At 40.6% G+C, this 12,679-nt stretch overlaps 2 long non-coding RNA genes across 2 annotated transcripts; one reads left to right on the forward strand and one right to left on the reverse strand.

Annotated features, from left to right (window-relative positions):
- Positions 1-977: 977 nt before the first annotated feature.
- On the forward strand, positions 978-3,222 carry LOC109199171 (uncharacterized). The gene is made up of 6 exons (XR_002059638.2): positions 978-1,146; positions 1,264-1,388; positions 1,857-2,018; positions 2,268-2,392; positions 2,497-2,598; positions 2,744-3,222. It is a non-coding gene; the product is annotated as an uncharacterized LOC109199171 (long non-coding RNA).
- A 1,923-nt stretch (positions 3,223-5,145) lies between these two features.
- Positions 5,146-8,588, reverse strand: LOC102077623 (uncharacterized). Its single transcript, XR_002059641.2, has 4 exons — positions 8,180-8,588; positions 7,275-7,432; positions 6,785-6,843; positions 5,146-5,828 (listed from the first exon to the last, which is right to left on the reverse strand). It is a non-coding gene; the product is annotated as an uncharacterized LOC102077623 (long non-coding RNA).
- Between the last annotated feature and the right edge of the window lie 4,091 nt (positions 8,589-12,679).

Consider the following 12,679-nt stretch of genomic DNA (forward strand, 5'->3'; position numbering starts at 1 on the left):
CCATAGGTGAGGGTCGGGACGTAGATCGACCGGTAAATTGAGAGCTTCGCTTTTACACTCAGCTCCCTCTTCACCACGACGGACCGGTGCAGCGTCCGCATCACTGCAGCCGCAGCACCAATCCGTCTGTCGATCTCCGGCTCCCTTCTCCCATCACTCGCGAACAAGACCCCGAGATACTTAAACTCCTTTACTTGGGGCAGGAACTCATCCCCGACCCGGAGTGGGCACTCCACCCTTTTCCGGCTGAGAACCATGGCCTCAGATTTGGAGGTGCTGATCCTCATTCCCGCTGCTTCACACTCGGCTGCGAACCGTTCCAGTGCGAGCTGGAGGCCCCCACCCGATGAAGCCATCAGAACCACATCATCCGCAAAAAGCAGAGATGAGATTCTGAGGCCACCGAAGTGGGACCAAGCAGCACTCTGCTAATGTGGGACTCTGACCAGCAACATCCAGCAACATCCAGCAAGACCCAGACAGCGTTTTCTATCTCCCAGCTGGAGTTTTTTTGTTTGTGACTGGAGAGTCCGATTTTTGTTGAAGCTGGAGGAACAGCCTTGCACTTGCAGAGGTAAGTCAGTTTGTAGAGATCCCTCCCACCCTGGCTTTTATGTGGCAGATTTCATATCTGAAACTGTAATATTTCAGTGACTGCTGCTTATACCACAGGTTAATACACTCTACTGATCCCTGATGGGAGAATCAGCACCTCTGCCAACAAAGAAGCCTGGTGGATATTTGTTTACAGTCTGATGATGGGACATCATGCTCTGCATCTTCAAAGTTTGTCTCTTGATTATTATTCATACACAGTAATGTGAAGCATGCTCATATCTAGTATAACTGGACCAACCTGGTGCTCTTCATTTATGGAGGCTGTTGAGTCTGAATGTTGGATGTTGTGCATCTCGTGTTCTCTGGGCTTTGTTGTCCTCAGTCTTTTTGCAGGATCAGAAAACAAAACCAGGATGACCGTAAATGTTTCTTCTCCAATTGGATGATGATAAGACTGTGACACGGGATGCCACCTTTAGTCTTGTGATGAAGCAAAGCTCAGGAAGAAGTGTGATTAAATGGTACCCACATGTGTGCTGCTGAGAAGGATGTACAGGGGCACCTGCAGCCAAATCCAAGCCTCCTCAGGTTAGTTGTAGTTGCAGAATGCTATAGGACTGAGACAGCTGAGGCATCAAATGTTTGATTAAACGGATGAAAAAGAGAAGTTTCTTCCCTATAATTATCACTTTTTAAAATCTGTAGCAGCTTCAGGTCTGTCAGCGTGCTGAGGTCACAGAAACAAGAAAAGCAGCTTCAGACTTCAGAGTGTTGTTTACAGTTTTCTGTCATCATGATCTCCCCTGAAGTTTATCACTATTAGGCAAGCAGTAAGTCCACAATACTGTAATGATGATGCTGACTTTGGTCACGGTTGCATAATATTTTAGTAATATACAATTATTTTTTGTAATTCATATTTTTTCTGTTAATCAAAAATTTACTTTGTGAAATTTGTATTTGAGAATGAAGAATGTGACAATATATTTTTGTTCAAGATTTAATGTCTTTCAGTTGCAATTGTTAAATCAAAAATAAATAAAAATATATTCTAATTTAGCAAACTAATTTATCAAAAATATATATACATATATCTGTATTAGTTTTAATACATTAATTTGACACCTGTATTGAAAATACCATATTGTATTCATACAGAATCAGTTTGGTATCATTGTTTGTCTGATTGCTGAGACTAAGAGCTACTTTGATCTGTTTAGATCTAATGTATCCAAAGTTGAGCTCTAATGTTTCTTCACCCCTGTGTGTGTGATATCTGATTTCCTACATGCTGACAGAGCAGAGCAGCAGTTTGTGCTCACAGATGGTGACGGTGTGGAGAGACGGTGGTGTTTCCTCAGAAGAACTAGCAGAGTCACAAAGGGCACGAGTCCATCTCACCACCTTGACTTGCTGACTGATGCTCATCTGCACTGCACAGAGGAAATAAACTGACCGAGGTTTGTCCAGTGACGTGTTATGAAATGTATATTTGTTTTATGCTTACAGATTTGTTTTTCTTGACAGAGGCTCTGCAGAGGTTAGACAAAGCAGAGAAAATATGTGCTTTACATTTTACTGTGATTTACTGGGATATTTGTTGCCTGATGTTCAGCAGGAATGGAGGAATGGAATCAAAGGGAGAAGTTTTTGATGTTTTTGTAATGTGAGTAAATCTTCGGTATTATTTATTTGCTTGGTTATTTTAGGAGTGTTTCTGGGTGAGGGAGAGAGGAGTCATCATCCAGGTAAAGTGACGTGGATCAGTGGATACACTTGTCTCCCCTTTAAAGGAGACACTCTTAGAGAGAGACGATCTGAGTCATCCTTAAATGTTAGTGCTTTCAAATACACAAACATTTTAAAAGGACAAAAACGAACATCCCACTTTGACTGTAATACAATTAAATCTTTGCATGTGTGTTTTCAAACTCTCAGATGGGCAGGATATCAATCTTGGACTGTCTAACCTGCCGGAGCAGCACTGAATAACCACCACACATGAGCATGTTCCTGCAACATTCAGCAGCTTTGCTTTTGGTAAGTAGAGTTACCTAAACACATGATATCCATTTCTAACGGCCTGGTTACTTCCTGTCAGTTTTTTTTAGAAACCATGTGGTCACCTGACCTAACACTGTTTCTTCTTCTTCCCCTTAATGTTGAAATGTCAAATGTCAAACAGCTGGAGAGGAAACTACACCAGTGTACTGGGATGTTTCACCAACACGTGCCAGATGCTGTTCCTTCATGGTGACATCACCAGAGACGGCCCCGCCCACCTCAGGACCTCGCCATTGATCATGATGATTATAATAATGACAGCGAGCGGAACTAAGACTGTAAAAATCCACGACCAGAATGTTTAGATGCTTTCTAATTATTCATGAATACTGAGAGCCTCTTTCTGTGTTTTGTCTGTTTTGGGTTTTTTTACCTCATTTGTTACTAACAAAGTTCACCAAACTCAGTTTACATTCTGTATGTTTCCATCTTTACCAGCCACACTCTAACTGCAATTAAGAAAATAATCCTTAGAAATCGTCGTTTTTCTCTTTTGTAATTGATGATAATTCAGTGAATATACTGCGCTGCTTCCTTTTGTTTCATCTCACATTGCTTTAAGTTTTTCAGTGTCCAGTTATTTTTTACTGCTGTTTGAATTCTCTGAATGTTTGACCCTGTAGACTGTTTAATGGACTGCTTGTCTTCCTGTTTGTAACCGCCGCCTGTTTTTGACTAAAGATTTGGATTTCTGACTTTAACACAGCCTCTGCGTGTCCTCCCTTTGTGTCCTCTTCCTCTGTGAATGTGTTGCATGTGTCACAGATTCATTTATTAACAGCTTTCCCACAGTGAGTTGCATCAGCATTCATTCACAGCACATTTCAGAAGGATTCAGATTGATACAGTGATCTTATAGTCAGAATTATCCTGACAGACTGCCACTGTAAATTATCTTTCATCAGGTCAATTTTAAAGCTCAGTATTTCAAAGCAGGCGTTATGAAGAATCATACTGGCATTAGGACTGTAACAATATGTACTAACAAAGTCAAAGTTTTTTTATTATGCTAGAATATTGGAAGACCATCAACTTTTAGTGTTTTCTGCATATTAATTATACTGAAATAGAGATGGTGACCCTAACTGTACAGAAGCACTAAACAACTGACAATCTAACAAACATTATTGGCCTGAGCCGTCATGCACAGTGAGTCTGATCCTGTGCTGTGAGAGTCTGACAAGCATGTTTCTGGTCAGTTTGGAAGAAATAATATCACAATGTTGATCTTTTTTTAATATTCCTTCTCTTTTACAACATAAACTGTGATCAAAGCTACTTATGTTCACAGCATGTAATAATAGTGACAGTCCAGGGCATTGTGGTCTGTTGAGCTAGGGTTAGGGTTAGCAATTCAGACATATGTAATCAATCTCTTGCTGGATATAACAAACACCTAGGAATTCATATTATAATTTGATTTTCATGAAATATTCATATTCAGTATCAGTCATTTTATATTATAACCATGTATCCACCCAGGCTCATGGTGGGGCAGGGCTCTGTCCTGGGATGCTTGAGTGAAAGGTAATGTACACCCTGACCAGGTATCCAGTCTGTCAGAGTTGTTTTCAATATTTGGTTCTAAAATATGAGTGAAAACAAAAATCCAACTAGGATTCTTGCATATGATGGATGAAGTCTGTCTTTCACTGTATTGTCCAGCTGATCCATCAAACCCCCAGCAGGTGAACCTTATTCATGACATGGTAACAATGTAAAAAATTAAACAGCAACAGTCTAAATGTAAAGTGCATTCTAAACTCCTCTTCAATAAATTATATGGATGTGCAGTGAGTCATTCAGGTCTGTAAAACGTGAACTACAGAACCCAGAGTCTTCATCATTAAATCTCTGGTTGGTTCACTTTTCTATCCTAACTCAGATACTTTAAAGGTTTTAGTAAAGTTGCATTCTCATGGTGAGGCAAAGTGTTTTATGTGTGTGTGCGTGTCATGAACGGCTATAAAAGCCCTTTAATTAAAGAACAAAACGGGGTTTGAGTTCGAGTTACGGCAGACTGGTGCTATTTCTAAATGGAACGCAGCCTTCCTACGGCGGACAGCTAATAACAGGAATCGGACGCGCGGTCCATCCTATTCCACAGCAACCACCATAGCAACAGCCTAGCATGACCTTAAAACACATTCTTTATTCATAACTATCAAAAATGTGAAATGATTTGTAAAGTGTGAAAGTGTTACAGCTGCAGAGAGCTATGGCGGCATCTTTGGAAGCTGTTTACATAGCTAATAATATACGATGTAACCATGGAGACAGTCAGTCACGTGAGCTAGCGGTGCACGTTTACTACAGTGAATAAGGTGATTGTGTGCACAGCGTCCACACGCTGCACAGGGTAAAGACATTACTTCAATATTGTTTTATATTTATATATATTTGCCTTCTGCTGACCATCACCTCAGGTTCACCATTACAGTTTCAGCATACAAATGCACACTGTCTAAATGTGAACACGTTCAAAAAAAATCATGTTTCAGAAATAACCACAGCTGTTCATGTTTGTCATTATAGTTTTATTTGTAAGAAAATTGTGAACTTCATATTGTTTATCAAGTCAAAGAACATTTGACAAGTCTGAGTCATTCCTTTGCCCTATGAGAGCTGGAATAAATATATATCCTGACAGTTACAGTTGAAACAGTAGAGACAGGTAGAAATGGGCTCAGATTCATCTTTGCTTAGTCAGATACCTCCTGTGTTCAGTCCATCATATTAAAAAACAAACAATAGCACGATCTGTGTGATTTTGCATCCATTTCCAAATCGTAGTCAAGCAGCCCAGTCTCATACATAGGTAACAGAAATGTCTCTAATGTAGACGTGTACAGTGTAGTGTAAGCATTAAAAGATCATAAAGGAAACACTAACATTTATGTGAAACTAGTTGTAATAAAAAATGAACAGGTGCTTTATAGATTTATAAGAAAGAATCTGAAAACAACACTTTTTTGGTCTAAGTGGTCAAAGTAGAAAACAGAACTGATGTTCAAGAACAAACCGTAGCTGCACTAATATTACACATCTCCATTGTTGTGGTGAACAGACATGTTGCTTTTAAAACCACATGCAGTGTGTGACCATGACTGTCCACTGAGACCATGAACGCCACTTCGCTGAAGCATTCTTCTCCTTCTTCTTCTTGCCATCAGAATGGAAGCAGACAGAGCACGAGCTGCTTTGATCTACTGAAAGGAAAAAGCAGAACATCTGAGCTGAAACCATTAAGACAGAAACAATCGTTCAATGCAGTGTCTCACGTAGCTTAGCCTGCTACAACTGTTGATACAAGCTAAATATAGTTAAAACACAGTGTCGGGGAACTCCAGTGTGGGAACTAGTGGCTTTAGGTTTGTAGTCATTTAACTTTCATCCATTCATTCATTTAATTCAGGAGGAAGAAATGTCAGGTTGGTGCAGGCTGGCATTTGGTCCCATGCTGTCTTTAACTAAATGACTTGGTTCACTTTATGGCTGGGCTGTATGTGGGGTGATATCATGTTATTTGGGCAGGAGTACCTGTCCTCTGTTAGGCTTAGAAAGTTTCTCCATAAACAGAGCTTCTAACTCTTATAGCTTTTAGCACATCTGTAGCTGTGCAGGCTGACAGGTTTTTGGTGGCTCTTTTTACCCCACACTGGTTGTGAGTGTGTAAATACCCCCACTAGTTCTTTTGGGTTGCAGTTTACTTGGGAGGAAGGGGTGGGTCTGCCAGGACTAGATGAATAACAATTATCTGGGATACATAAATTTCATAATGCATGCAGACATCTCTATCAATTAAACCTGGCCTGAGGGCTGCCATTTTTTACATTCAGTTATTTCTCTGAGAAATTTTGGATCTAAATAATGAATGTGTTACAGTTAAACTGACACTGGTCAGTGTAAATGGCTCATTGGGACAAAGAAACCTTTAAATTAAATACCATCACCTGACATCAAGTGTCAAACAATGTCAAAGCTGTAAAAGCTGTTTACAGTCAGAATTTATAAAAACTATGATTGTAAATAAATTCAAACTAGTGAGCTTTTCTCTTTGTGCTGAATATCAACACTGTGACTTCTTAGACTGTAAGCTTTACATCAGCACTGTTATCAAAAGACATTTGGAGTGACGGCTTCTACAACAAGAAAAAAATACCTTTTCAGTCCACGGCCTGAAGTTCTTCTCCAAACATCTTCTGCCATCAGCTTTGTCTGCTGGTTTGAAGACAATAAACCACAAAAAGATGATTTAGTCACTTTGTCTGCATCATGCAGCTCGAATGTGTCGTGTAACGATGTTGAATAGCCGTCGTTATCCCTCTGCTGTGTCAGTAGGATTGTACTGTACAGCATCTCATTGATATGTGAGGAATGCTAATGTAACAGGATAACAGACGTCTGGTCTTACATCATTAAAATATAACGGGCAGGAGATATTTAGATATTTTTATATTTATATTACATTTTATAGCTGACAGATATTACTAAATAGATAGAATTTACTAAATGGTTGAAAACATGAAAAATATGTCCATAATCACAAATGACCATGAGAGCCAGTAGAATTAATTCAACTGGACACTCAAAAGACGTCCTTAAATGCTCTTTAAGTGGCAGAACAAACAAACAAACAGTTAATCGCTTACTTGAGATGAAATCTGCTCAGCTACTTTGAAAACAGCTTCTAACTGGTTGGTCCTTTAACAGGATGACTGCTCAGGGGTAAGGCCATCATGCAGTCCAGCAACCTTTATGGTCCTGCTTTGATTCACCAGGAACTATTAGGGAAACCTTTCAGCGCCTCCTGTGAAAGACACAGGCATAAACACAAACATTTATTAACATGTTCCACAGTCTTCCAGTTTGATTTTCTCATCCTGTGGACAACAACGTACAGAGATGCAGGTTTATGTTAACTTTTGTAAGGTTTCTTTACTGAACATATCCAGCTGCAGCTCCACTGTGATCCTGAACTGGATAAGCACTTGAGAAAGTGTGTCAATAAATGGACAAACATCAACTTACTATATTTATCCAAACAGACTGGACCAATAATGCTTCACTGAGTTAGAGACTTTAACAGTCTCTTCTATGTAAGAATGTCTCGTGATAGACCTGCAAACTTGACAACAAAGGTTTTTCAGACTACATGTAGCTGTCCTCTATGTCAGCTCACACATTTACATTCATGTCACACTTATTTCTGCTTTCCCATTTTTAACATTATTACTTACATTTTGATTGGATACCTTGAGTTTATAAATGATCAGATTACATAATTGGAATACAATTCAATACAATTCATGTATCCAATTCAAGGTCGTGGGAGGATGAAGCCTATCCCAGCTGATACAGGACAAAGACAGGCTGCCAGTTATCGCAGGGCAAAGACAATACGTGTAACAGAAAATCCACTTAAATGTTTGATATTTCTAATAATAATCATATTATGACTATTAATTAAAATATTATTTAAAGGTTTCTTTATAAATACATTTCGATTATTTTTATAACCCCTAGAATATAAACCTCAGCTGTTTCAGATTCTGACCTCTGACCTCAGTGACCAGGCTGTGTCCTCACTGCAGCTCCCTCTTCACACTGACGAATGAAACTTCTGTGGAAGAAAAATCTGGAATTTCTTTTATTTCCAATCCAGTTAAACTATTAAGGATTAAGCAACAGTGCTCATCTTTGCTCTTCTGAAATCTGTGTTAAATAACAACAAACATAAATTAGTAACAAAAATACAGCTGAGTAGAAGCTTTACACACCACCAGCAGCCATAATGCTAAATTTTAATCTTCAAATGTTTCTGAGCCGTCTTCAACCTGTTTTTAACAGAGAAAAGTCCCACAGTCAATGCAGCCTGACTCAATCCTAAATGTTCAGCACACACAGAGACACAGAGGGACTGTTTAAAGTTTAGTGTTAACCTGAGTCACTGATCACTTACAGTATTACAGAGTCTGGCAGTCTTTGCATGATGTCCACGTCACTGTAAGTTTCTAGCTGACTCTCAGGTGTGACAGGTGTGCCAGCAGGAAAGAGTAATAATAACCTGCATCCTGAGGTTTGTCCTGCAGGATTAAAGGAGCCAGGCTTTGTTCACACAGCTAGGATTGTATTTACACTGACCCTGGGTCAGTATAAGTATCATACAGTTTAAACGAAGCACTGAAACTTGCACATATTTATTACAGATGCATTGAAGCTAATCGAGATATTTACTGTCAATCTGTGGCTGCGATTAATCACTTTACTGGAAACTTTATTAACTAGTAACTTCATCAGTCATGACAGAAGCTAATATAACATCGTTTAAACAGTAACAGCTTTACTACAATATAAGCTAACGTTTACACCGTAACTTTAAGCTAGCACCATAAAGACGGTAAAACACGTAATAATATCTACAAATACATCTTAAAGCTGTTATATTAGCACTCGGTGTATTACTAACATAACCACATTAACATTATTGACACTCGCTGACTTTTAATAGTCATTCTATAAATGCTGTCCGTTTAAATGGTCTTACCTGTAACACTGCTGTATCCACCGGATTCCAGCCAGAGTGGATTCTGGAGTCTTCCACGCTCCTGTTACTGATCCTCCATCTGGATGGATGATAACAACCTTCTGAACAATCTAGCAGGTGGAGATGGTCCATATCTATGGGACTGATTTCTGCTAATAAAGCCTGATGGACTGATAACAGCCGAAGCGGGTGAATAAAGTCACCGTGTCGCTAGCTGTGCCATTACCCAGCATACACCTCTCCCTCCATAAATGCAATAAACGATACAAAAGTAATGGCCTATAATTAATGTATCTGCTGTATCTGCTGTTTCTCAGGTAGTTGTTTACATTATATAATATATTGTGTTCAGTTCACGTCACTACATTGTGATTTCGGAAATATATAAATATACGGACAACAGGCTCTTCCGCGGAAATCTCAACAACGTTTAAGGAGCTCTATAGTATTCAATAGGAGGACCCTGCACGTCAGTTCTCGACGCCAGGGGGGTACCCTGCGCGTCGATAAGTGAAGCAGAGGGAGCCTGACCATGCGTCACACATTTGACGAGTTGGGAGTGAGAACGTGTTGACCTACAACATCCCAACACCTGCTGATGTCCCCACTCTCAGTGTGAAAGTCCACACAGAGGTGGAGCCCACAGGTGAATCTGCCAGAGCCAGACTGACTGTGGAAATACATCCCTGTAAGTATGTGACAGGTTAGAGGAGAGTCTGTACCAGCGTGGAGTCACTGTGGGTGATGAAGAGCATGTGTGCACACACTGTTCAAACACAGCTACAGTGGGAAGGAGAAAACTACAAACATGGTGGTCCTGGATGTTTCCCAGAGTGTGAGTAATTAGACTCTACCAACACGTCATGTGATCACTGTGATGGTGTCATCTCCTCACAGCTCAAACGTGGCCTCCTGGTGAGTCGTGTTGAACCAAAGGAAGATCCTGTTCTGGTGTCCTTAGAGGAGGTCAGAGACGTCCACAGTGGGGACACCAGATGATGATCTTTGGTACAAACTGTGTCTGCGATTGTTTCTGTCTCGTCCAGTTATCAAAGGACACACCATCAACCACAGAGATCATCCAGGAGCTCCCAGTGGACGACCTGAAGCCAGCTGTGGTCCAGATCTATGACGACTACCAACCAGGTCCAAGTCTGACTAAGCTTTACTCCAACAGCTCACTGACACACTTCAGAGGATCCATCAGACTGAACAGTTCATACAAGCTGATGTTTCCATCAGTGGGACTCAGAGAAATGACACTTTCATAAATCTGGTTTTAGTCACTTTGAGTGTAAACAGGAAACAAACTGCATCATTTGTGCTTCTTGCACCAGGATCCTCCTCGTCTCTCCCACAGCAGGAAGTTCAGCTCTGCTCTCATGAAGCAGCAGGAAGCTGTGAGGCTCAGAGTGAGGACTGAGTACAGACTGATGGCACACACTCAGCCTTTTGCCACTGCATGCACAGCTGTGAGTCATGTGACACTCGTGCACTCGTGTTGATCACACCTCTCATTGCAGATAAGTGAACTCTCCCAGGGGCAACGATCACACACAGTGGTGTGAAAAAGTCTTTTCACTCAGTCATTTCTTCCTGTTTTTATCACACAAATGTTCCTGTTAGACAAAGATAACACAAGTAAATAAATGATGATGTCATTGATTAAGGCACAAAGGTGATCCCAACCTACCTGAGCTGTGTGCAACAATAACTGCCCCTCTGCTTCAGTCATGAATGAACTGTGATGAAGCACATTTGTTTCTAAAGCTGAGTTTGACAAACACACTCAGCCTGATTACTAGAAGACCTGTTGGATCAACAGACTCATCAACTTCTACAGAACCCGTGTGAGAAAGTGAACAGGCTGAAAGATGTCAAACAGCAACACATAATGCCACCATCTACACAATCAGCTGACAGAGTCACAGCTGTCAGTCTGCACAGGGTTCAAAGCCATTTCTAAGGCTTTGGGACTCTGTGGAACCACGGTGAGAGCCATTAGACACAAATGCTGAAACTGGGGAACAGTGGGAACCTTCCCAGGAGCCAGTGGCACCAAAATGACTCCACATCGACATCCAGGAGCTCACAAAGAGCCCAGAACAACATGAAAGACCTGCAGGCCTCAGTTAAGGTCATCATTGAACAATAAGAAAGAGAATCCATGGAGTCCAAGGAGAAAACCACTGCAGACCAAGAAGAACACAAAGGATGGTCTCACATTGTCCAACAACATGTTGATGATCCCGTTTGGGAAAGACTCTGTGGACTGATGAGACAAAAGCTTTCTGACAGCTTTGAGTCCTGTTACATCTGAAACTAACACAGCATCAATGAAAAGGAGCCTCATAGCAACAGTCACATATGGTGGTGGTAGTGTGATGGTCCCATATGATGCATCATGGCAGCAACAATACAACAACAAATACACACATGTGACAAATGTACAATAACAGATCATTAAGTGTCACGGCGCCGTGCGCATTAGTATATTTGACTGAAGCTTAATAATCAGAATAATGCTCTGATCTCTTCAAATAAATGAAATCATACCTTTCTACTAAAACTGTTTCTGTTGGTCTCCACCTTTTCCTGAACCAGACCCTGCAGGATCCACCTGAGTGTCCCAGTCCTGGACCCTGTTTGTAACCAGGAGGATCCCAGCCCTGATTATTGCTGATGGATTATAAATATTCTTGTTTTGTTCTCATTAAATAAATATGTGTATAAATATGTGGATTCATGTTTCTGGACGTTGATGCTTGTTTGTTTGAAAGGACACAGATGGACCTTGTTTCCTTCTTTCCTTCCTTTTTGTGTCCTCTGTGCTTCATCTGCTGCTCTTCACTCTGTTACTTTGGACTGATTTCACTCACACTTTGTTTCCATGGTTTCTTTGCGTCACGCTGACAGCACGTGAACAACACGACATGTTTGATCTCAAAGAAGGAGCAGCATCCTCTCTCCAACCTGTCTCTCCATCTTCTACAACACCTGATTCATTCCAGTTTCTCTGCTTTCACTTTGATTCATGTCAACATGAAGCCTGAACGTCTGTGATGAACACACTATCAGCATCACTGACATGTTTCATCATTTACAAACACTTCCTGTCACTGTGGTGGTTACAGTGACATCATGCAGTTTGTGTTTTGACCTCCAGAGGGCGACAAATCAGCACAGACAGAGAGCTCCATTCAAACTTTGCTGCCATCAGTAATAATTCTTCAAATATAATCATCAGTGTTTGAGCAGTTAGGATATCAGGGACAATCTAGACATGTGTGACAATACTGAACATGTCACATGACACACCTTAAACATCATGTGATCCACTCTCAGTCTGCACTTTCATTCATGACTTCAACAGGTGAAATGAACGTTGAAGAAACATTCAGTGAAATAAAGGTCACAGGATTCATGTGAGCACCAGATGAACTTTACAAAGAATCAGTGGATTTATCTTCTGTTTTTATCAACTTTGATCACTTAGAGCCATCTGAAGTC

The sequence above is a fragment of the Oreochromis niloticus genome, unplaced genomic scaffold (genome assembly GCF_001858045.2).
Source record: "Oreochromis niloticus isolate F11D_XX unplaced genomic scaffold, O_niloticus_UMD_NMBU tig00002015_pilon, whole genome shotgun sequence".
Taxonomy (NCBI): domain Eukaryota; kingdom Metazoa; phylum Chordata; class Actinopteri; order Cichliformes; family Cichlidae; genus Oreochromis; species Oreochromis niloticus.